A 25,598-nucleotide genomic window follows, 5' to 3' on the forward strand; every position below is an offset into this window, starting at 1 on the left:
AACACTTCTCTCGTCGGAGGGGAGGCATCTTCATCAACATCTTCATCAGCACCATCTCCTCTCCAATCCCTAGTTCATCTCCTGTAACCAATCTCCGTCTCGCGACTCCGATTGGTACTTGTAAGGTTGTAGTAGTGCTGATTACTATTTGTAGTTGATGCTAGTTGGATTACTTGGTGGAAGAGTTTATGTTCAGATCCTTGATGCCATTCATTACACCTCTGATCATGATTATGATTATGCTTTGTGAGTAGTTACTTTTGTTCCTGAGGACATGGGATAAGTCTTGCTATAAGTAGTCATGTGAATTTGGTATTCGTTCGATATTTTGATTTGTTGTGTGTTGTTTTTCCTCTAGTGGTGTTATGTGAACGTCGACTACATAACACTTCACCATATTTGGGCCTAGAGGAAGGCATTGGGGAGTAGTAAGTAGATGATGGGTTGCTGGAGTGACAAAAGCTTAAACCCGAGTCTATGCGTTGCTTCGTTAGGGGCTGATTTTGATCCACTAGTTTAATGCTATGGTTAGACGTTGTCTTAATTCTTCTTTCGTAGTTGCGGATGCTTGCGAGAGGGGTTAATCATAAGTGGGATGCTTGTCCAAGTAAGGGCAGTAACCAAGCGCCGGTCCACCCACATATCAAACTATCAAAGTAACGAACGCGAATCATATGAACATGATGAAAATAGCATTACAGAAATTCCCGTGTGTCCTCGGGAGCGCTTTTCCTCTTATAAGACTTTGTTCAGGCTTGTCCCTTGCTACAAAAGGGATTGGGCCACTTGCTGCACCATTGCTACTACTTGTTACTTGTTACTTCTCGCTTGCTACGTTTCACCTCACTACACCATCACTTGTTATCGCTACTTTCAGTGCTTGCAGTTATTACCTTGCTGAAAACCTTTTATCAGTGCCTTCTCCTCCTTGTTGGGTTCGACACTCTTACTTATCGAAAGGACTATGATTGATCCCCTATACTTGTGGGTCATCAAGACTCTTTTCTGGCGCCGTTGCTGGGGAGGAAGCGCCTCTCGTAAGTGGAATTTGGTAAGGAAACATTTATATAATGTGTTGAAATTTATTGTCACTTGTCACTATGGAAACTGTTCCTTTGAGGAGTTTGTTCGGGGTATCTTCACCACAAACAAAAGCACGAGGAGTTGTTCCTCAACCTGAGGTACCTACTGAAAATATTTTCTATGAAATTCCTTCGGGTATGCTTGAGAAACTGATGGCTAATCCTTTTACAGGAGATGGATCTTCACATCCAGACTTGCATGTAATCTATGTAGATGAAGTTTGTGGTTTATTTAAGCTTGCAGGTTTGCCCGAGGATGAGGTAAAGAAGAAAGTCTTTCCTTTATCTTTCAAGGATAAGGCGTTTACATGGTATAGGCTATGTGATGATACTGGATCATGGGACTACAATCGGTTGAAATTGGAATTTCATCAAAAGTTCTATCCTATGCATTTAGTACATCGTGATCGGAATTATATTTATAACTTTTGGCCTCGTGACAGGGAAAGCATAGCTCAAGCTTGGGGGAGGATTAAATCAATGCTATATTCATGCCCCAATCATGAGCTCTCGAGAGAAATTATCACTCAAAACTTTTATGCTCGGCTTTCTCATGAAGATCATACCATGCCTGACACTTCTTATACCGGTTCTTTTACGAAGAAGGATATTGATCACAAGTGGAATTTATTGGAAAGAATCAAACGTAACTCTGAAGATTGGGAGCTGGAAGAAGGTAAGGAGTCAGGTATGAATTTCCAGTTTGATTGCATTAAATCTTTTGTTGAAACAAACACTTCTAGAGATTTTAGCGCGAAGTATGGACTTGACTCTGAGATAGTAGCTTCTCTATGTGAATCTTTTGCTGCTCATGTTAATCTTCCTAAAGAGAAGTGGTTTAAGTATCATCCTCCTATAGAAAGCAACATAGTCAAAACCAATCTAGTTGAGGAGAAAGTCATTGCTTTTAGTGATCCTGTTGTTCCTTGTTCCTACGCTGAGAAACCACCTTACCCTGCTAGAATAAAGGATTATTCTAAAGCTCCAACTGTGATACGTAGGGATTACATTAGACCACTTGCACCCCCTGAGGAAATTAGAGTTGAACCTAGTGTTGCTATTATCAAAGATCTCTTAGCCGAAGACATAGATGGGCATGTTATCAAATTCTGTGAGGACTCCGCTAGAATAGCTAAACCTCACGCGAAAGACAAATACGGACCTGTAGTTGGCTTGCCCGTTGTATCTGTCAAGATTGGAGATCACTGTTACCATGGTTTATGTGATATGGGAGCTAGTGCTAGTGCAATACCCCGTTCCCTATATGATGAAATCAAAGATGAGATTGCACTTGCTGAGTTAGAACCCATTGATGTCAGTATTACGCTAGCTAATAGAGACACTATCTGCCAGCTGGGAATTGTGAGAGACGTAGAAGTCCTGTGTGGTAAGACGAAGTATCCTACTGATTTCCTCGTCCTTGGTACTGCACAAGATAGCTTTTGTCCCATCATATTTGGTAGACCCTTTCTCAAAACTATCAATGCTCACATTGATTGCACTAAACAGACTGTCACTGTTAGTTTCAAGGGTGTGTCCCATGAATTTAACTTCTCCAAGTTTGGAAGACAACCCCATGAAAAAGAGTCGTCTGGTAGGGATGAAATCATTGCTCTTGCCTCTATTGCCGTACCTCCTGCGGATCCTTTAGAGCAATATCTGCTTGAGCATGAAAATGATATGCATATGGAGGAAAGATATGAGATAGATAAAATTGTCTTAGAACAATATCCTATTCTCAAGAATAATCTGCGTGTTGAACTGCTTGGGGATCCTCCCCCACCAAAGGGTGATCCTATGTTCGAGCCGAAACAGTTACCAAATACTCTTAAGTATGCTTATCTTGACGAGAAGGAGATATATCCTGTTATTATTAGTGCTCACCTCTCGAATCACGAAGAGAAGAAGCTATTAAAAACTTTGAGGAAGCACTGTGAGGCTATTGGATATACTCTTGATGATCTTAAGGGTATTAGTCCCACTCTATGTCAGCACAAGATTAAAACTGATCCTGATTCTAAGCCAGTTGATGATCATCAAAGGAGATTAAATCCTAGGATGAAAGAGGTCATGAGAAAAGAAATATTAAAGCTTCTGGAAGCAGGAATCATCTATCCTGTTGCTCATAGTGTTTGGGTAAGTCCAGTACATTGCGTACCTAAGAAGGGAGGTATCACCGTCGTTCCTAATGATAAGGATGAATTAATCCCACAAAGGATCATTACAGGCCATAGGATGGTGATAGACTTCCGGAAACTGAACAAGGCAACTAGGAAAGACCATTATCCTTTGACGTTTATTGACCAGATGCTAGAAAGGCTATTTAAACACACACACTTCTACTTTCTAGATGGTTATTCAGGTTTCTCGCAAATACCTATTGCACAATCTGATCAAGAGAAAACTACCTTCACATGCCCCTTCGGTACCTTCGCTTATAGACGTATGCCTTTTGGCTTGTGCAATGCACCTGCCACCTTTCAAAGATGTATGATGGCTATATTCTTTGACTTTTGTGAAAAGATTGTTGAGGTTTTCATGGATGATTTCTCCGTCTATGGTTCTTCCTTTGACGATTGCCTCAGCAACCTTGATCAAGTCTTACAGAGATGCAAAGATACCAACCTCGTCTTGAACTGGGAGAAGTGCCACTTCATGGTTAATGAAGGCATCGTCTTAGGACACAAAATCTCTGAGAGAGGCATTGAAGTTGATAAGGCTAAGGTTGATGCAATTGAGAAAATGCCTTGCCCCACAAATATTAGAGGTATACGAAGTTTCCTAGGTCATGTTGGTTTCTATAGAAGGTTCATTAAAGACTTCTCTAAGATTTCTAGGCCTCTTACCAACCTCTTGCAGAAGGATGTTTCTTTTGTTTTTGATGAGGATTGTGAGGAAGCTTTCGAAATACTTAAGATGGCGTTGATAACCGCACCTATTGTTCAACCACCAGATTGGAACTTGCCCTTTGAAATCATGTGCGATGCTAGTGATTATGTTGTTGGTGCTATTCTAGGACAAAGAGTTGACAAGAAGTTGAATGTCATTCACTACGCTAGTAAAACTCTAGAGAGTGCCCAAAGAAACTATGCTACTACGAAGAAGGAGTTTTTAGCAGTCGTGTTTGCATGTGAAAAGTTCATATCTTATATAGTTGACTCCAAAGTCACTATTCACTCTGATCATGCTGCTATTAAGTACCTCATGGAGAAGAAGGACACTAAGCCTAGGCTAATCACATGGGTTCTCCTACTACAGGAATTTGATTTGCATGTCGTGTACCGAAAGGGTGCTGGTAACCCCGTGGCAGATAACTTGTCTAGGCTGGAGAATGTCCTTGATGACCCACGACCTATAGATGACAACTTTCCTGATGAGCAATTGAATGTCATCCGCACTTCACATAGTGCACCGTGGTATGCTGATTATGCAAACTATATCGTAGCCAAATACATACCACCCAGTTTCACCTACCAGCAAAAGAATAAATTCTTCTTTGATTTGAGACACTACTTTTGGGATGATCCTCACCTTTATAAGGAAGGAGTAGATGGTGTCATTAGACGTTGTGTGCCTGAACATGAACAGGGACAGATCCTGTAGAAGTGTCATTCTGAGGCCTACGGAGGACACCATGCTGGAGACAGAACTGCTCATAAGGTATTGCAATCAGGTTTCTATTGGCCCACTCTCTTCAAGGATGCCCGTAAGTTTGTTTTGTCTTGTGACGAATGTCAAAGAATAGGGAACACCAGTAAGCGTCAGGAAATGCCTATGAACTATTCACTTGTCATTGAACCATTTGATGTCTGGGGCTTTAATTATATGGGACCTTTCCCGAGTTCCAATGGGTACACTCACATCTTAGTTGCTGTGGATTATGTCACTAAGTGGGTAGAGGCTATCCCCACTAAGAATGCTGATCACCACACCTCTATTAAGATGCTTAAAGAAGTCATTTTCCCAAGATTTGGAGTCCCTAGATATCTGATGACTGATGGCGGTTCACACTTCATTCATGGTGTTTTCCGCAAGATGCTCGCTAAGTATGATGTCAACCATAGAGTTGCATCTCCTTATCATCCTAAGTCTAGTGATCAAGTGGAGTTGAGTAATAGGGAGATCAAATTGATCTTACAAAAGACCGTCAATAGATCTCGAAAGAATTGGTCTATTAAACTTGACGATGCACTATGGGCTTATAGGACTGCTTATAAGAATCCCATGGGCATTTCGCCGTATAAAATGGTTTACGGTAAGGCCTGTCATTTACCTCTTGAGCTGGAACACAAAGCTTATTGGGCAATCAAAGAGCTCAACTTTGATTTCAAACTTGCCGGTGAGAAGCAGTTGTTTGATATTACCTCATTAGATGAATGGAGGGCCCAAGCATATGAGAATGCCAAGTTGTTCAAGGAAAAGGTTAAGAGATGGCACGATAAAAGAATACAAAAACGAGAGTTCAATGTTGGTGACTATGTCCTACTATACAATTCTCGTTTGAGATTCTTCGCAGGTAAGCTCCTCTCTAAATGGGAAGGTCCCTACGTTGTCGAGGAAGTATATCGTTCCGGTGCCATCAAAATCAATAACACGCAAGGAATTTTTCCTAGAGTGGTAAACGGGCAAAGAATCGAGCATTATATCTCTGGTACTCCCATAAATGTTGAGACCAATATCATTAATATCATAACTCTAGAGGAGTACATAAGGGATGTTTATCAGCCTGTTACAGACCCTGAAAACCAAGAGGTATCTGTTTCGGTAAGTAATTGGACTCCGAAACTTTTCCAATAGGAAATTTTCTCCGTTTTGGAATTTATGGAAAATTAGAAAAATAAAAAGCAGTCCGGAGAGCGCACGAGGCGGCCACAAGCTTGGTTGCCACGGCCTCCCCCCCTTGCTGCGGCAACAGGGCTTGTGGGCAGCTCGTGTGCCTCCCGGACTCCGTTTTCTTGTGGAGCAGTCCTTCTGGTCCAGAAAAAATCATTATATATACGCTCGAGGGTTTTGTTCTCCGTATCGTGCAGTGTTCATCTGTTTTCGTTTCGAGCCTGTTTCTGCTGCAGATCTAGATCGTCATGACTTCCCCAAAAGTTTCTAAGGACAAGATCTTCGAGACGGTCATCAATCCCTACCTCACGGAAGTATTGCAGCACCCCAATCTATCAAGATGAGCGAGGGGATGTTGCACATCCGTGATGTTGAGGGGCCTAAGAAGACCGGAATCATGGAGACGAGGCTAGAAGAAATGGAGCAACAAGTCTTCAAGTGCCAAGGGATGGTGGAGCGTGGAGTCAACGCCAACCACATGATGATCACGGAGTTCACCAGCAATCACAAGATGGATGCCATTGACATTGGGAAGCACCTCTCCAGGCTCTATGACAGGGTTGATCAACTCTAGGGCCAGATCTATGACCTGCATAACCAAAACTGTGAGTATGAGTATATATTTAAATCAATACGGTTGGCTGCAGATTTGAGGATTCCGACGACTCGTTCATCCTGCCATGATGGAGGACCTATGCCTTGGAAGACGGAGGATCAGACTGTTGGGTCACGTAGCATAAATTCAAAATATTCCTGCGCATATTCAGATCTTCCTATGGAGAGACCAGCAACGAGAGAGGGGTAAGAGCATCTTCATACCTTTGAATATCGCTAAGTGGAAGCGTTGCTAGAACGCGGATGATGGAGTCGTACTCGCAGCGATTCCGATCTAGTGCCGAACTACGGCACCTCCGCGTTCAACACACGTGCAGCCCAGTGACGTCTCCTGCACCTTGATCCAGCAAGGAGGAGGGAGAGGCTGGGGAAGAACTCCAACAACACGACGGTGTGGTGTCGATGGAGAGACGAGGTCTCCCGGCAGGGCTTCGCCAAGCACCGGCAGAGAGGAGGAGGAAGAAGGGCAGGGCTGCGCCGGGAGAGAGGGAAAAGTCTATCTCCCAATGGCCAAAAGTGCCCGGTATATATAGGGGAAGGGAGGGGCGGCGCCCCCTTGTGGGTTCCCCCTCCTGGGGGGGGGGGGGGGCAGCCCTAGATGGGGGCTGGTGCGGCGGCCAAGGGGGGAGGAGGGGTGTGGCGCACCCCTGGTGGGCCTTAGGCCCACCTGGCTTAGGGTTTGCCCCCCCTTTTCTCTCCCCTGCGCATAGGGCTGAGTGGGGAGGCGCACCAGCCCACCTAGGGGCTGGTTCCCTCCCCCACTTGGCCCATCTTACCTCCCGGGGTACGTTACCGGTGATGCCCGAAACACATCCGGTGTCCGAAACCATCCGTCCTATATATCAATCTTTACCTCCGGACCATTCCGGAGCTCCTCGTGACGACCGGGATCTCATCCGGGACTCCGAACAGCTTTTGGTAACCTCGTATAACAATTCCCTATAACCCTAGCGTCACCGAACCTTAAGTCTGTAGACCCTACGGGTTCGGGAGACAGGCAGACATGACCGAGACACCTCTCTGGCCAATAACCATCAGCGGGGTCTGGATACCAATGGTGGCTCCCACTTGCTCCACGATGATCTCATCGGATGAACCACGATGTCAAGGATTCAATCAATCCCGTATACGATTCCCTTTGTCTGTCGGTATAGAACTTGCCCGAGATTCGATCGTCGGTATACCTATACCTTGTTCAATCTCGTTACCGGTAAGTCTCTTTACTCGTTCCGTAGCATGTCATCGTGTGACTAACTCCTTAGTCACATTGAGCTCATGATGATGTTCTACCGAGTGGGCCCAGAGATGCCTCTCTGTCACACGGAGTGACAAATCCCGATCTCGATTCGTACCAACCCAACAAACACTTTCGAAGGTACCCGTAGTCTACCTTTATAGTCACCCAGTTACGTTGTGACGTTTGATACACCCAAAGCACTCCTATGGTATCCGGGAGTTGCACAATCTCACGGTCAAAGGAAAAGATACTTGACATTAGAAAAGCTTTAGCATATGAACAATACGATCTAGTGTTATCCTTAGGATTGGGTCTTGTCCATCACATCATTCTCCTAATGATGTGATCCCGTTATCAATGACATCTAATGCCCATGATCAGGAAACCATGATCATCTATTGACTAACGAGCTAGCCAACTAGAGGCTTGCTAGGGACACTTTGTGATCTATTTATTCACACATGTATTACTGTTTCCTGTTAATACAATTATAGCATGAACAATAGACGATTATCATGAACAAGGAAATATGATAATAACCATTTTATTATTGCCTCTAGGGCATATTTCCAACATTCTCCCACTTGCACTAGAGTCAATAATCTAGTTACATTGTGATGTATCGAACACCCATAGCATTATGATGTTGATCATGTTTTGCTCGTGGAAGAGGTTTAGTCAACGGGTTTGCAATATTCAGATCCGTGTGTACTCTACAAATATCTATCACTCCACTCTGGACATGGTCGTGGATGGAGTTGTAGCGGCGTTTGATGTGCTTCGTCTTCCGGTGAAACTTGGGCTCCTTGGCTATGGCAATGGCCCCAGTGTTATCACAGAAGAGTGTCATTGGACCCGGCGCGCTTGGAACCACTCCAAGGTCGGTGATGAGCTCCTTCATCCAAATTCCTTCATGAGCTGCTTCTGAAGCAGCTATGTACTCCTCTTCACATGTAGATGTTGCCACGACTTCTTGCTTGCTGCTGCACCAGATCACTGCCCCACCATTCAACACATATACGTATCCGGTCTGTGACTTAGAGTCATCCGGATCTGTGTCAAAGCTAGCGTCGACGTAACCCTTTACGACGAGCTCTTCGTCACCTGCATAAACGAGAAACATTTCCTTAGTCCTTTTCAAGTACTTAAGGATATTCTTGACTGCTGTCCAGTGTTCCATACCAGGATCACTTTGGTACCTCCCTACCAAACTTATGGCAAGGTTTATATCAGGTCTGGTACACAACATGGCATACATTAGAGAGCCCACGCCTGAAGCGTAGGGCACAGAACTCATCTTCTCTCTTTCTGCTGCCGTGGTCGGCGACTGAGTCTTACTCAATCTCATACGTTGCAAAACTGGCAAGAACCCTTTCTTTGAGTTTTCCATATTGAACTTCTTCAATATCTTGTCAAGTTATGTACTTTGCGAAAGACCTATGAGGCGTCTTGATCTATCTCTATAGATCTTGATGCCTAATATGTATGCAGCTTCTCCAAGGTCCTTTATTGAAAAACTTTTGTTCAAATAGGCCTTTATGCTCTCCAACATATCTATATTATTCCCCATCAATAATATGTCATCCACATACAGTATGAGGAAAGCTACAGAGCTCCCACTCACTTTCTTGTACAGACAGGCTTCTCTGTAAACCTGTATGAACCCAAACGCTTTAATCACCTCATTAAAGCGAATGTTCCAACTCCGAGATGCTTGCACCAGCCCATAGATGGAGCGCCGGAGCTTGCACACTTTGTTAGCATCCTTAGGGTCGAAAAAACCTTCTGGTTGCATCATATACAACTCTTCCTTAAGGTTCCCGTTAAGGAACGTTGTTTTGACGTCCATTTGCCAAATTTCATAATCATAAAAGGCGGCAATTGCTAACATGATTCAGACTGATTTTAGCTTCGCTACGGGAGAGAAAGTCTCTTCGTAGTCAACTCCTTGAATTTGTCGAAAACCCTTTGCAACAAGTCGAGCTTTGTAAACGGTTACATTACCGTTTGCATCAGTCTTCTTCTTGAAGATCCATTTATTTTTCTATGGCTCGCCGGTCGTCAGGCAATTCCACCAAAGTCCATACTTTGTTCTCATACATGGATCCTATCTCGGATTTCATAGCCTCAAGCCATTTGTTGGAATCCGGACCCGCCATTGCTTCTTCATAGTTCGAAGGTTCATTGTTGTCTAACAACATGATTTCCATCACACGGTTGCCATACCACTCTAGTGCGGAGCGTGCCCTTGTGGACCTTCGCGGTTCAGTAGTAACTTGATCCGAAGCTTCATGATCATCATCATTAACTTCCTCTTCAGTTGGTGTAGGCGCCACAGGAACAACTTCCCGTGTTGCGCTACTATCCTGTTCGAGAGGGGGTGTAATTACGTCATCAAGTTATACCTTCCTCCCACTTACTTCTTTCGAGAGAAACTCTTTCTCTAGAAAGGATCCGTTCTTGGCAACAAAGGTTTTACCTTCGGATCTAAGATAGAAGGTATACCCAATAGTTTCCTTAGGGTATCCTATGAATACGCATTTCTCCACTTTGGGTTCAAGCTTTTCTGGTTGAAGTTTCTTCACATAAGCAGCGCAGCCCCAAACTTTAAGAAACGACAACTTAGGTTTCTTGCGAAACCATAGTTCATACGGTGTCATCTCAATGGATTTAGACGGTTCCCTATTTAAAGTGAATGCTGCAGTTTCTAATGCGTATCCCCAAAATGATAGCGGTAAGTCGGTAAGAGACATCATAGATCGTACCATATCTAATAAAGTGCGATTACGACGTTCAGACACTCCGTTGCGTTGCGGTGTGCCAGGCGGCGTCAGTTGTGAAACGATTCCACACTTCCTTAGGTGTGTGCCAAACTCGTGACTCAAATATTCTCCTCCACGATCAGATCGTAGACACTTGATTTTTTGTCACGTTGATTCTCGACCTCACTCTGAAATTCCTTGAACTTTTCAAATGTCTCAGATTTGTGCTTCATCAAGTAGATATACCCATACCTACTAAAATCATCGGTGAGAGTGAGAACATAACGATAGCTACCGCGAGCTTCAACGTTCATTGGACCACACACATCAGTATGTATTATTTCCAATAAGTCGGTTTCTCTCTCCATTATTCTTGAGAATGGAGTCTTAGTCATCTTGCCCATGAGGCACGGTTCGCATGTGTCAAATGATTCAAAGTCAAGAGACTCTTATAGTCCATCAGTATGGAGCTTCTTCATGCGCTTAACGCCGATCTGAGCAAGGCGGCAGTGCCACAAGTATGTGGGACTATCATTATCAACTTTACTTATTTTGGTACTCACACTATGAATATGTGTAACATCACGATCGAGATTCATCAAGAATAAACCATTCACCAGCGGAGCATGACCATAAAACATATCACTCATATAAATAGAACAACCATTATTCTCTGACTTAAATGAGTAGCCGTCTCGCATTAAGCAAGACCCTGGTACAATATTCATGCTCAAAGCTGGTACTAAATAACAATTATTAAGGTTTAATACTAATCCCGACGGTAGATATAGAGGTAGCGTGCCGACGGCGATCACATCGACTTTGGAACCATTCCCCACGCGCATCGTCACCTCGTCCTTGGCCAGTCTCCGCTTATTCCGCAGTTCCTGCTTTGAGTTGCAAATGTGAGCAACAACACCGGTATCAAATACCCATGAGCTACTACGAGCGCTGGTAAGGTACACATCAATAACATGTATATCACATATACCTTTAACGTTGCCGGCCTTCTTGTCCGCTAAGTATTTGGGGCAGTTCCGCTTCCAGTGACCTTTTCCCTTGCAATAGAAGCACCCAGTCTCAGTCTTGGGTCCATTCTTTTTCTTCTTCCCGGCATCTGGCTTACCGGGCGCGGCAACAGGTTTGCCGTCTTTCTTGAAGTTCTTCTTACCCTTGCCTTTCTTGAAACTAGTGGTCTTGTTGACCATCAACACTTGATGCTCTTTCTTGATTTCTACTTCTGCAGACTTGAGCATCGAGTACAACTCAGGAATGGTCTTTTCCATCCCTTGCATGTTGTAGTTAAGCACAAAGACTTTGTAGCTTGGTGGGAGAGACTGGAGGATTCTGTCGATTATAGCATCATCCGGAAGTTCGACTCCAAGTGAAGTCAGACGACCGTGTAACCCACACATTTTGAGTATGTGCTCACTGATAGAACTGTTCTCCTCCATCTTACAGCTAAAGAACTTGTCGGAGACTTCATATCTCTCGACACGGGCATGAGCTTGAAAAACTAGCTTCAGCTCCTGGAACATCTCATATGCTCCGTGTTGCTCAAAACGCCTTTGGAACCCCGTTTCTAAACTGTATAACATTCCACACCTAACCAGAGAGTAGTCATCACTCCGCGTTTGCCAGACGTTCAGAATGTCCTGGGCCGCTGCGGGAGCGGGAGGGTCACCTAGCGGCGCATCAAGGTCATAAGCCTTTTTAGCTGCTTCAAGGATGAGCTTCAAGTTGCGAACCCAGTCCGCATAGTTGCTACCATCATCTTTCAACTTGTTTTTTCTCTAGGAATGCGTTGAAATTGAGGTTGACGTTGGCCATCTACAATATTTATAAAGACAACTTTCAGACTAAGTTCATGACAATTAAGCTCATTTAATCAAATTAAGTATGAACTCCCACTTAAATCGACATCCCTCTAGTCATCTAAGTGATACATGATCCATGTTGACTAATCCGTGTCCGATCATCACGTGAGACGGACTAGTCACCATGGTGAGCCACTTCATGTTGATCGTATTCAACCAACCATACGACTCATGTTCGACCTTTCGGTCTCTTGTATTTGAGGTCATGTCTGTACATGCTAAGCTCGTCGAGTCAACCTAGGTGTTTCGCGTGTGTAAATCTGGCTTACACCCGTTGTATGCGAACGTTAGAATCTATCACACCCGATCAACACGTGGTGCTTCGAGACAACGAACCTTCGCAATGGTGCACACTTAGGGGAATACGTTCTTGAAATTTTAAGAGGGATCATCTTATTATGCTACCATCGTTCTAAGCAATAAGATGAAAAACATGATAAACATCACAATGCAATCATATAGTGACATGATATGGCCATTATCATCTTCGCCCTTTCGATCTCCATCTTCAGGCATCACATGATCATCATCGTCACCGGCGTGACACCATGATCTCCATCATCGTGTCTCCGTGAAGTCGTCACGCCAACTACTACTATCACTACTACTATAGCTAACCGTTAGCAATGAAGTAAAAGTAGTAAGCACATGGCGTTGCATCTCATACAATAAATTAAGACAACTCCTATGGCTCCTGCCGGTTGTCATACTCATCGACATGCAAGTCGTGAAACCTATTACAATAACATGATCATCTCATACATCATACATGCAACATCACAACTTTGGCCATATCACATCACATGTCAAACCCTGCAAAAACAAGTTAGACGTCCTCTAATTGTTGTTGCAAGTTTTATGTGGCTGATTTGGGTTTCTAGCAAGAACGCCTTATTACCTACGTGACAGCCACAACGATGATATGCCAAAGCTATTTACCCTTCATAAGGACCCTTTTCATCAAATCCAATCCGACTAGACTAGGAGAGACAGACACCCGCTAGCCACCTTTATGCACGGTGTGCATGTCTGTCGGTGGAACCAGTCTCACGTAAGCGTACGTGTAAAGTCGGTCCGGGCCGCTTCATCCCACAATACCGCCGGAAAAGAATAATACTAGTAGCGGCAAGCAAATTGACAAATCATCGCCCACAACTTTTGTGTTCTACTCGTGCATAGAATCTACGCATAGAAAACCTGGCTCGGATGCCACTGTTGGGTCACGTAGCATAAATTCAAAATTTTCCTACGCATATTCAGATCTTCCTATGGAGAGACCAACAACGAGAGAGGGGTAAGAGTATCTTCATACCTTTGAAGATCGCTAAGCGGAAGCATTGCTAGAACGCGGTTGACGGAGTCGTACTCGCAGCGATTCCGATCTAGTGCCAAACTACGACACCTCCGCGTTCAACACACGTGCAGCCCGGTGACGTCTCCCGCACCTTGATCCAGCAAGGAGGAGGGAGAGGTTGGGGAACAACTCCAGCAGCACGATGGCGTGGTGCCGATGGAGAGACGTGGTCTCTCGGCAGGGCTTCGCCAAGCACCGGCAGAGAGGAGGAGGAAGAAGGGCAGGGCTGCGCCGAGAGAGAGGGAAAAGTCTATCTCCCAATGGCCAAAAGTGCCCGGTATATATAGGGGAAGGGAGGGGCTGCGCCCCTTGAGGGTTTCCCCCTCCTGGGGGGGGGGGGTGCGGCAACCCTAGATGGGGGCTGGTGCGGTGGCCAAGGGGGGAGGAGGGGTGTGGCGCACCCCTGGTGGGCCTTAGGCCCACCTGGCTTAGGGTTTGCCCCCCCCCTTTTCTCTCCCCTGCGCATTGGGCTGAGTGGGGAGGCGCACCAGCCCACCTAGGGGCTGGTTCCCTCCCCCACTTGGCCCATCTTACCTCCCGGGGTCGTTGCCCTCCTTCGGTGGACCCACGGGGCCACCTCTGGTGGTCCCGGTGGTCCCGGTACGTTACCGGTGATGCCCGAAACACTTTCGGTGTCCGAAACCATCCGTCTTATATATAAATATTTACCTCTGGACCATTCCGGAGCACGCCGTGACGTCCGGGATCTCATCCAGGACTCCGAACAACTTTCGGTAACCTCGTATAACAATTCCCTATAACCCTAGCATCACCGAACCTTAAGTGTGTAGACCCTACGGGTTCGGGAGACAGGCAGACATGACCGAGACACCTCTCTGGCCAATAACCATCAACGGGGTCTGGATACCCATGGTGGCTCCCACTTGCTCCACGATGATCTCATCGGATGAACCACGATGTCAAGGATTCAATCAATCCCGTATACGATTCCCTTTGTCTGTCGGTATAGAACTTGCCCGAGATTCGATCGTCGGTATACCTATACCTTGTGCAATCTCGTTACCTGTAAGTCTCTTTACTCGTTCCGTAGCACGCCATCGTGTGACTAACTCCTTAGTCACATTGAGCTCATGATGATGTTCTACCGAGTGGGCCCATAGATACGTCTCCGTCACACGGAGTGACAAATCCCGATCTCGATTTGTACCAACCCAACAGACACTTTCGTAGGTACCCGTAGTGCACCTTTATAGTCACCCAGTTACATTTTGACGTTTGATACACCCAAAGCACTCCTACGGTATCCGGGAGTTGCACAATCTCACGGTCGAAGGAAAAGATACTTGACATTAGAAAAGCTTTAGCATACGAACAATACGATCTAGTGCTATGCTTAGGATTGGGTCTTGTCCATCACATCATTCTCCTAATGATGTGATCCCGTTATCAATGACATCTAATGCCCATGATCAGGAAACCATGATCATCTATTGACTAATGAGCTAGCCACCTAGAGGCTTGCTAGGGACACTTTGTGATCTATTTATTCACACATGTATTACTGTTTCCTGTTAATACAATTATAGCATGAACAATAGACGATTATCATGAACAAGGAAATATCATAATAACCATTTTATTATTGCCTCTAGGGCATATTTACAACACAGACTACTCCAACAACACCACCACCATCACCACCAAAGGAAGACAACTAAGCATTGTTATGGGCAATCCCCTTGGCTTTTGCCAAGCTTGGGGGAGTTGCCTTGGTATCGTATCACCGTTATATCTTTTGCTTTTACCTTTGTTTTAGTTCTTTCCTTTTCAGTTTTTATTTCTTCTCTTAGTGGAATAAGTCTTTAGTGTTTTAGTTTGAGTCTTTTGCTTTTGAATCTCCCCCGATGTATTCGAGCTTGCGAGCTATATAATAAAGAGTATCTTTGTCAAGGGCTTTGTTTTGTGCCGTGATCAAAAGTATGAAAAGAACGATAGCATGAAAGATCATGAGATGATCTTATGGAAAGTGATAGCTTCACTTATAACAAGTATGATGATTGAAACTTGTTGAGAGTAGACCAACATAGACCTCAGTTATTGTTGCAATTAATAAGAAGTAATAAGGAAATAGAGGTTCACATATAAATATATCATCTTAGACACTTTCTATATTTGTGAGCACTCACCAAACTATTGCATGCTTAAAAGTAAATGTTGGACAAGGAAGACAACATAATGAATTGTGTTTGCTTGGATCCATACAATGTTATATGATTAGAGATCCCTTAGCATGTGACGTGCTTCCAACTCATATTAGCCAAAACTCCCGCACCAAGTAGAGATACTACTTGTGCATCCATAAACCTTCAACCCAGTTTTTCCATGAGTGTCCACCATACCTACCTATGGATTGAATAAGATGCCTCAAGTAAGTTGTCATCGGTGCAAGCAATAAAAATTGCTCTCTAATATGTATGATCTATTAGTGTGTGGAAAATAATCTTTGTACGAACCTGTGATGAGGAAGACATAAAAGCGACAGACTCCATAATAAAGTTCTTTATCACAGGAGGCAATATAAAGTGACGTTCCTCCGCACTAAGAGGACACACATCCAAACCTCAAAAGCGCATGACAACCTCTGCTTCCCTCTGCGAAGGGCCTATCTTGTACCTTTACTTTTTGCCCTTTTAAGAGTCATGGTGATCTTCACGAATTCCTTATTTAGCCTTTTTCTTGGTGAACGTCATATGCTTGGGAAAGATCTATATTCATATATCAACTTGGAGCTGAGTACTTATGCTTTATTATTGTTGACTTTACCCTTGAGGTAAATGGTTGGGAGGCGAACTATAAGCCCCTATCTTTGTATGTGTCCAACTGAAACTTCGATACCATGAGTACCATGTGAGTAGTAACAATTGTGGAAAACAAAAGAGATGATTGAGTATGTTGATTTGCCTTACAAGCTGTTATGGACTCTTTCTGATAATGTGATAAATTGCAATTGCTTCAATGACTTTGGACGGTTGTTGGCTACTTCTCGGTAAGGTTTTTGTTTCATACTTTGCTTTGTGAAGGAATTGTTACTTTCCCATAAGAATCTCTATGATGTATTGTTGTTCTATGTGTGATCATGTTGCCCTCATGTCCGTATTTTGTTTTATCGACACCTTCATCCCTAAACATGTGGACATGTTTTGGGTCTTGGTTTTCGCTTGAGGACAAGCGAGGTCTAAGCTTGGGGGAGTTGATACGTCAATTTTGCATCATGCTTTCATGTTGATATTTATCGCTTTATGGACTGTTATTATACTTTGTGGAACCTTACTTATGCCTTTTCTCTCTTATTTTGCAAGGTTTATTTGAAGAGGGAGAATACTGGTAGCTGGAATTCTGGACTGGAAAAGGAGCAAGTCTGAGTGCTCTATTCTGCGCAACTCCAAATGCCGTGAAAATCAACGTAGATTTTTTTGGGATTTTATAAAAAATACTGGGCGAAAGAAGCGTCAGAGGGGAGCAACCAGGGGCCCAGAAGCCTGGTTGCCACGGCCTACCCCCTGGCCGCGGCAACATGGCTGGTGGGCACCCTGGCGGTCCACTGGCCCCCCTCTTTTTCTATATGAAGGGTTTCGTTCCAGAAAAAAAATCATTCGGGAGCTTTTTCGTGGTTTCGCCGCCGCCACGAGGCGGAACTTGAGCAGATCCAATCTAGAGCTCCGGCAGGATGATCCTGCCGGGGAAACTTCCCTCTCGGACATGGGATCCTTCATCATCACCAACACTTCTCTCGTCTGAGGGGAGGCATCTTCATCAACATCTTCATCAGCACCATCTCCTATCCAATCCCTAGTTCATCTCCTGTAACCAATATCCGTCTCGCGACTCCGATTGGTACTTGTAAGGTTGCTAGTAGTGTTGATTACTATTTGTAGTTGATGCTAGTTGGATTACTTGGTGGGAGAGTTTATGTTCAGATCCTTGATGCTATTCATTACACCTCTGATCATGATTATGATTATGCTTTCTGAGTAGTTACTTTTGTTCCTGAGGACATGGGATAAGTCATGCTAATAATAGTCATGTGAGTTTGGTATTCGTTCGGTATTTTGATATGCTGTATGTTGTTTTTCCTCTAGTGGTGTTATGTGAACGTCGACTACATAACACTTCACCGTATTTGGGCCAAGAGGAAGGCACTGGGGAGTAGTAAGTAGATGATGGGTTGCTGGAGTGATAGAAGCTTAAACCCCAGTCTATGCGTTGCTTCGTAAGGGGCTGATTTCGATCCACTAGTTTAAAGCTATGGTTAGACGTTGTCTTAATTCTTCTTTCGTAGTTGCGGATGCTTGCGAGAGGGGTTAATCATAAGTGGGATGCTTGTCCAAGTAAGGGCAGTACCCAAGCACCGGTCCACCCACATATCAAACTATGAAAGTAACGAACGTGAATCATATGAACATGATGAAAATAGCATGACAGAAATTCCCGTGTGTCCTCGGGAGCGCTTTTCCTCTTATAAGACTTTGTTCAGGCTTGTCCCTTGCTAATAAAGGGATTGGGCCACTTGCTGCACCATTGCTACTACTTTTTACTTGTTACTTTTCGCTTGCTACGTTTCACCTCACTACACCATCACTTGTTACCGCTACTTTCAGTGATTGCAGTTTTTACCTTGCTGACAACCTTTTATCAGAGCCTTCTCCTCCTCGTTGGGTTCGACACTCTTACTTATCGAAAGGACTACGATTGATCCCCTATACTTGTGGGTCATCAGGAGTCTTTTCTTTTTGTTGTGTCACAAGCATCCTTGATGCATACCTTTTGAGAGAGACGTGCACTCATCGTGATTTTGTTAGAATGCTCATCGTGCTTCACTTATATCTTTTGAGCTAGATAATTTTGCTCTGTGTGCTTCACTTAGATCTTTTAGAGCACGGCGGTGCGTGAGTTGGTAGTTGGCTTGTGCTATGAAAGTAGTCCCAAATGTGATAGGTACCCAAAGAGGATACAAAAACCTCCATCTTCATGTACATTGAGTAGAAAGAGAAGTTTTGATTCCTCTCAGTTAGTTTTGAGACGTGGATTTGGTAATATTAAGAGTTATGTTAGTAGGATGTTGTGAATCTAGAAATACTTGTGTTGAAGTTAGTGATTCCCGTAGCATGCACGTATGGTGAACCGCTATGTTAGGAAGTCGGAGCATAATTGATCTATTGATTGTCATCCTTTGTGTTGAGGTCGGGATCGCGCGATGGTTAACACCTACCAACCCTTCCCCTAGGAGTATGCGTTTAGCACTTTGTTTCGATTAGTAATAAAAACTTTCGCAACAAGTATGTGAGTTCTTCATGACTAATATGAGTCCATGGTATAGATGCACTTTTACCTTCCACTATTGCTAGCCTCTCTAGTGCCGCGCAACTTTCACCGGTGCACAAACCCACCATATGCCTTCCTCAAAACAGCCACCATACCTACCTACTATGGCATTTTCATAGACATTCCGAGATATATTGCCATGCAACTCCCACCGTTCCGTCTCATGACTTGTGCCGTCACTCTCATATTGCCATTGCATGATTTAAGATAGCTAGCGAGAAGTTTCAACGTCATATGCCAAGCTAGATCGTTGCACATCGCGGTACACTGCCGGAGGCATTTCCTATAGAGTCATCATCGTTCTGAGCTTTGAGCTGTGAGTAAATAAAAGTGTGATGATCATCATTATTAGAGCATTGTCCCATGTGAGGAAATAAAAAAAGAGGCAAAAGTTGCCCAAAAAAAAGAGGCCATAGAGCCCAAATAAAAAAAGAGAAAAAGAGAGAAGGGACAATGCTACTATCTTTTTCTACACTTGTGCTTCATAATAGCACCATGTTCTTCATGATTGAGAGCCTCTCGTTTCGTCACTACCATATGCTAGTGGGAATCTTTATTATATAACTTGGCTTGTATATTCCAATGATGGGCTTCCTCAAATTGCTCTAGGTCTTCGTGAGCAAGCAAGTTGGATGCACACCCACTAGTTCTCCTTTTGAGCTTCCACATACTTATAACTCTAGTGCATCCTTTGTATGGCAATCCCTACTCATTCACATTGATATCTATTAATGGGCATCTCCATAACCCTTTAATATGCCGAGTCAATGTGACCATCTCCTCCTTTTTTGTCTCACAACCACCACCACACTCTATTCCACCTATAGTGCTATATCCATGGCTCACGCTCATGTATGGCGTGATAGTTGAAAAAGGTTTGAGAAAGTAAGAGTGCGAAAACAATTACTTGGCCAATATCGGGGTTGTGCATGATTTAAATTAGATGTGTGGGGATGATGGAGCATAGCCAGACTATATGATTTTGTAGGGATAACTTTCTTTGGCCTTGTTATTTTGAAAGTTCATGATTACCTTGCTAGTTTGCTTGAAGTATTATTGTTTTCATGTCAATAGCAAACTATTGTTTTGAATCTTACGGATCTGAACATTCATGTCAGATGAAAGAAGTTACAAAGGACAACTATGCTAGGTAGCATTCCACATCAAAAATTCAGTCTTTATCACTTCCCTACTCAAGGACGAGCAGGAGTTAAGCTTGGGGATGCTTGATACGTCTCCAACGTATCTATAATTTTTTATGGTTTCATGCTATTATCTTGTCATACTTTGGATGTTTTGTATGCCTTTTATATCTTTTTTGGGACTAACTTATTAACTCAGTGCCAAGTGCCAGTTCCTGTTTTTTCTGTGTTTTTGACCCTTTTCTGAGGAGTATTTTAAACGGGGTCCAAACGGAATAAAACTTCCAAAAAGATTTTTTCCGAAACACAAGACGATCGGGAGACTGGAGAACCAAGTCAGAGGGTCACCAAGGACCCCACAAGCCCCCTAGCCGCGGCCAGGGGGGCGGCGCCTCCCAGGATTGTGGGCCTCCTCTTCCCTATGTCTTTCACCTATATATTCCCTAAAACCCCAGAAAAAATCAGGAGATCCACGAAAATACTTTTTCGCCACCGCAAGCTTCTGTCTCCGCAAGATCCCATCTCGGGCACGTTCTGGTGCCCTGCCGGAGGGGGGATTCGGATAAGGAGGGCTTCTTCATCAACACCATGACCTCTCCGATGATGTGTGAGTAGTTCACCATAGACCTATGGGTCCATAGCTAGTAGCTAGATGGCTTCTTCTCTCTCTTGGATCTTCAATACAAAGTTCTCCATGATCTTCATGGAGATCTATTCGATGGAATCTTCTTTTGTGGTGTGTTTGTCAAGATCTGATGAATTGTGGATTTATGATCAGATTATCTATGAATCTTATTTGAGTTTCATCAGATCTCTTATATGCATGATTTCATATCCTTGTAATTCTCTTCGATTTGTGGGTTTTGTTTGGCCAGCTTGATCTATGATTCTTGCAATGGGAGAAGTGCTTGGTTTTGGGTTCATACCATGCGGTGACCTCACCCAGTGACAGAAGGGGTAGTGAGGCACGCATCGTGTTGTTGCCATCAAGGGTGAAAAGATGGGGTTTTCATCATTGGTTTGAGTTTATCCCTCTACATCATGTCATCTTGCTTAAGGCATTACTCTGTTCGTCATGAACTCAATACACTAGATGCATGATGGATAGCGGTCGATGTGTGGAGTAATAGTAGTAGATGCAGAAAGTATCGGTCTACTTGTCTCAGACATGATGCCTATATGTATGATCATTGCCTTAGATATCGTCATGACTTTGCGCGGTTCTATCAATTGCTTGAAAGTAATTTGTTCACCCACCGTAATATTTTCTATTTTGAGAGAAGCCTCTAGTGAACACTATGCCCCCCGGGTCTACTTCACATCATATTTTCAGCCTTACACTTTTACTTTGTTGCACTTTCTGCCTTCAGTTCTCACTTTGCAATCAATATTGAAGGGATTGACAACCCCTTTATAGCGTTGGGTGCAAGCTCTTTTGTGTTTGTGCAGGCACTCTAGACTTGACGCGATTCTCCTACTGGATTGATACCTTGGTTCTCAAACTGAGGGAAATACTTACCGCTCCTGTGCTGCATCGCCCTTTCCTCTTCAAGGGAAAAACCAACGCAAGCTCATGAGACGACCGAAAATTTCTGTCGCCGTAGCATGCATCATATTAGGGTGTGCATCATGTCATGCATATGTCAGGTGAGTATCGTGGGTTGATTCTTGTTTCCGGTTCGCTTCATCTCGATAGAGTTCCACAAGTGTATCGGAATGTGAGGATCTATTCGACTATGTCGGTTCGTGTGCTTCACAGAGTCGTTCTTCTTCCAAGAAGGATCTCAGGCAAGATGAACATTTCCCCAGATATCATGACTATCATTGTCATGCTAGTTGTTTCATTTCTACCATTATCTCTTGCTCGCTACCACCTGTTAAATATCAGCCTCCCAACATTGCCATGAAAACCTTCAACCTTTCTATAACCTAGCAAACCACTGATTGGCTATGTAACCGCTTGCTTAACCATGTGTTAGAGTTGCTAGTTGTAGGTGTAGTTGCTTCCATGTGTTAACATGGGTTCCTTGTTATATCACCCTATTAAATGTTATTTAATTTAATGCACCTATATACTTGGTAAAAGGTGGATGTCCACCTTTGCCGCCTTAGTTTCGGCTACCGGTGTTATGTTCCATAAATGAGCACTCCAAACATGCTTGGGGTTGTTATGGGGACCTCCTAGATTCTCGTTTTGCGATAAAGCTCGTCTCGCAAGGCCCAACATTGGTATTATATTTTCCCAACATAATAATTCTGTTGATACTGAAAAACATACGGCGTCATGAACCCGAGGAGTAATTCAACATAATACAGGAAGGGCCAATGCTGATGGTGTTGGTCCAAAATAGAGCCACTTGCGGGGCCACCCGGGGCAACTCGGGGATGTCTATCCGGCCATCATACGTATTGCTCATCCGCCGTGTCCTGGGAATGAGATACGTGGCTCCTATCGGGCTCGTCGACACGCCGGGCGACCTTGTTGGACTAGTTTTACCTTTCTCGAGCGTCTTGTGCAAGGGATTCCGAGGATGCTTTGGGTTATCTCGAGGTTGAGGTTTTCCAATAGGAACCTGAGGAGATCACGGGTTTCCATGATCGAGGTCATTCTGTCGCAGCGTGTGGTAGTTTGTGATTGACTAGTTGGAGCACCCGTGTCATGTCTACGCACGCTTCTATTCTTGTAGACTATGTTGGGCCTCCAAGCGTAGAGGTTTGTAGGACAGCAGCAATTTCCCTCAAGTGGATGACCTAAGGTTTATCGAACTCGGGGAAGTAGAGGTTGAAGATGGTCTCTCTCAAGCAACACTGCAATTAAGATACAAGAAGTCTCTTGTGTCCCCAACACACCTAATACAATTGTTTTTTGTATAGGTGCACTAGTTCGGGGAAGAGATGTTAAAAGGCAAGTGATATGGATGGTAAAACAAGTCATTGTAAATCTGAAATACAAATGGCAGCAAGGTAGCAAGTGACAAAAGTGAGTATAAACGGTGTAACAATGGTGAGAAACAGGCCTAGGCTTCATACTTTCACTAGTGTCAACTCCCAACAACATTAACATAGTCTAATCACATGTTATTTCCACTAAAACATGCAATGGAGACGTACTCGGAGGTCATTCCTTTGTGATCAAGAGAGGACGAGAATTATGTAGGGCTACAAAAGCACACCTCGGAGTTCGTAGTTCTCATCTATGGATTTCCCAATGTCATCGCGGCCATCCAAAGAGAGTACCACAATCACCACAACTTATCTCAAGGATAGTCAAAGACAAGCACCAAGAGACTCTCAATCTTTAATCAATTCACAAAAGAGGAAATCACTCATGAAAAAATTCTTCTAATCCATGTCCAATAAACCGTTGTCATCATGGTCTCGGGGATTATACTAGATAAGATCAAGTGAGTACATCAATACAATACATAGAAGAAGGGGAAACATCATGGGATCACCTTAGATTAACATAGCCCATGATCACAATCAAGATCACATCATGAGAGAGAGAATTAACCACATAGCTATTGTAGAAACCTTAGCCCCGAGGAGGAACTACTCCCGCTTCATGGAGGGAGGAAGCAACGTCGATGGAGATGAATCCGGGGGCACTTCCCCATCCCAGCAGGGTGCCGGCACAGAAATTCTGGTCCCCCGAAACTTGTTGGCGATGGCGGCGCAGATCAGAATTGCTTCTGGAGAAAAGGGTTTCGGCCTCAGGGTTTCCTCCACGGGGGGTAAATATAGGCCAAAGGAAGGTGGCAAGGGGTGGACCCTCCACCCAGGTGACCTCGTGGCGTGGCCAGGAGGGAGCCCGTGCAGGGAGGCCGTGTGGGTGAGGCCTGGCTCCCCTCTGGCCCACCTTGGTGCTTCGTGAAGCTTCCGATACGCTGATTTTTATATATTTTTCTCGGGATTTTTGGGGCTCTGGAAATTGGGGTAAAAGTCCCTGCAAAAAAGACATCAATAGACATAAATTGGCATTGGGTGCACTGAGTTAGTAGGTTAGTCCAAATATGTGTAAAAAGGTATAAAAGTGTAGCAAAACATATAACAATGTCACCCAAAAGAGCATGAAACAAATAGAAATTATAGATACGTTTGGGACGTATCAACATCCCCAAGCTTAATTCCTGCTCGTCCTCGAGTAGGTAAATGATAACACAAATAATTAGTGTGGTGACATGCTAACGCACATATAAGAACTTCAAACTAAAGTAAGTAAGATATGCAATTCAAGTCAAAACAATAAAGAGCAAGAGTCTATATTTAGTATTGAAAATAGCAAACCAAGAACATAAAGGTGCAAGAGCTCTTGCTGTCCGTGACTCGAATATCTCCAAATGGTGTTTGCGTGCAAGAAGTGGGAGATGGGTTTAGAGCATAAAAATATTGTATAGTTTAATTGAGAACTCAATCTACTAAAACTTTACACTTGGTCTCCTTCGGAATCTTATTTTGACTCATCCCCAGACCACTAGTCAGGCACAAGTCAACATGATCCTCTCCCTTTCGAATTTGAGCACTCATGCAATGGTTGAGCACAAGCAAGATATGTTGGCACTTAGGATGGCAAAGAGAATAATGACGGGGAAGGAAGACAAAAAGATGTGAAAGGCTCACATCAATGAGGACAACCATAGGCGAGATAAAGCCAAATGATAGATATATTGTGAGGAGTATGGATTGCCATGCAATGGATGCACATATGAGCTAAGGTAAGCTCTCCAATGCAACTAGTGGGGGTGCATCCAACTTGCTTGCTCATGAAGACCTAGAGCTCATTTGAGGAGGCTCATCATTGGAATATACAAGCCAAGTTCTATAGTGTAAGGGTCCCCACATAGTTATGCATGAATGATAACCTCTATGGAGTACAAATATAACAATGGAGTACGAGTGTGAATCTTTCAAAAGGAATAGTAGTGTTGCCCCCTTCTCTTTTTTTTATTTCTATTTTTTATTTTTTGTGGCCTCTTTGGCTCTTTCTATTTATCTCTCTTTTGTCCTCTTTGGGATCTTTTCATGTGTCCTCTTTTGGGATCTTTTAATTTGTCCTCTTTGGGATTTTTTCCTCACTTAAGGGCAACACTCTATGTTTTACAAGAATAAAAAGAAGATCTTCACACTTTATAAGAAGTACTCAACATAAAGACAAATGAACACTATCATGATGTATGCAAATGTATGCCTCTGCGAGTGTAGAAGGTTATGCAATGAAACTAGCGCGTCATGTAGCAATAATAAGGGCAAGTCCCAACTAGCATGCGGCTCCTCGATCAAGCAAAAGCATGTATGACATGAAGATCAAGTCATGAGATGGTGGATGTTGCATGGCAATGTATCTCGGAAAGGC

The sequence above is a fragment of the Hordeum vulgare genome, chromosome 6H (assembly GCF_904849725.1).
Source record: "Hordeum vulgare subsp. vulgare chromosome 6H, MorexV3_pseudomolecules_assembly, whole genome shotgun sequence".
In the NCBI taxonomy this organism is placed as follows: domain Eukaryota; kingdom Viridiplantae; phylum Streptophyta; class Magnoliopsida; order Poales; family Poaceae; genus Hordeum; species Hordeum vulgare.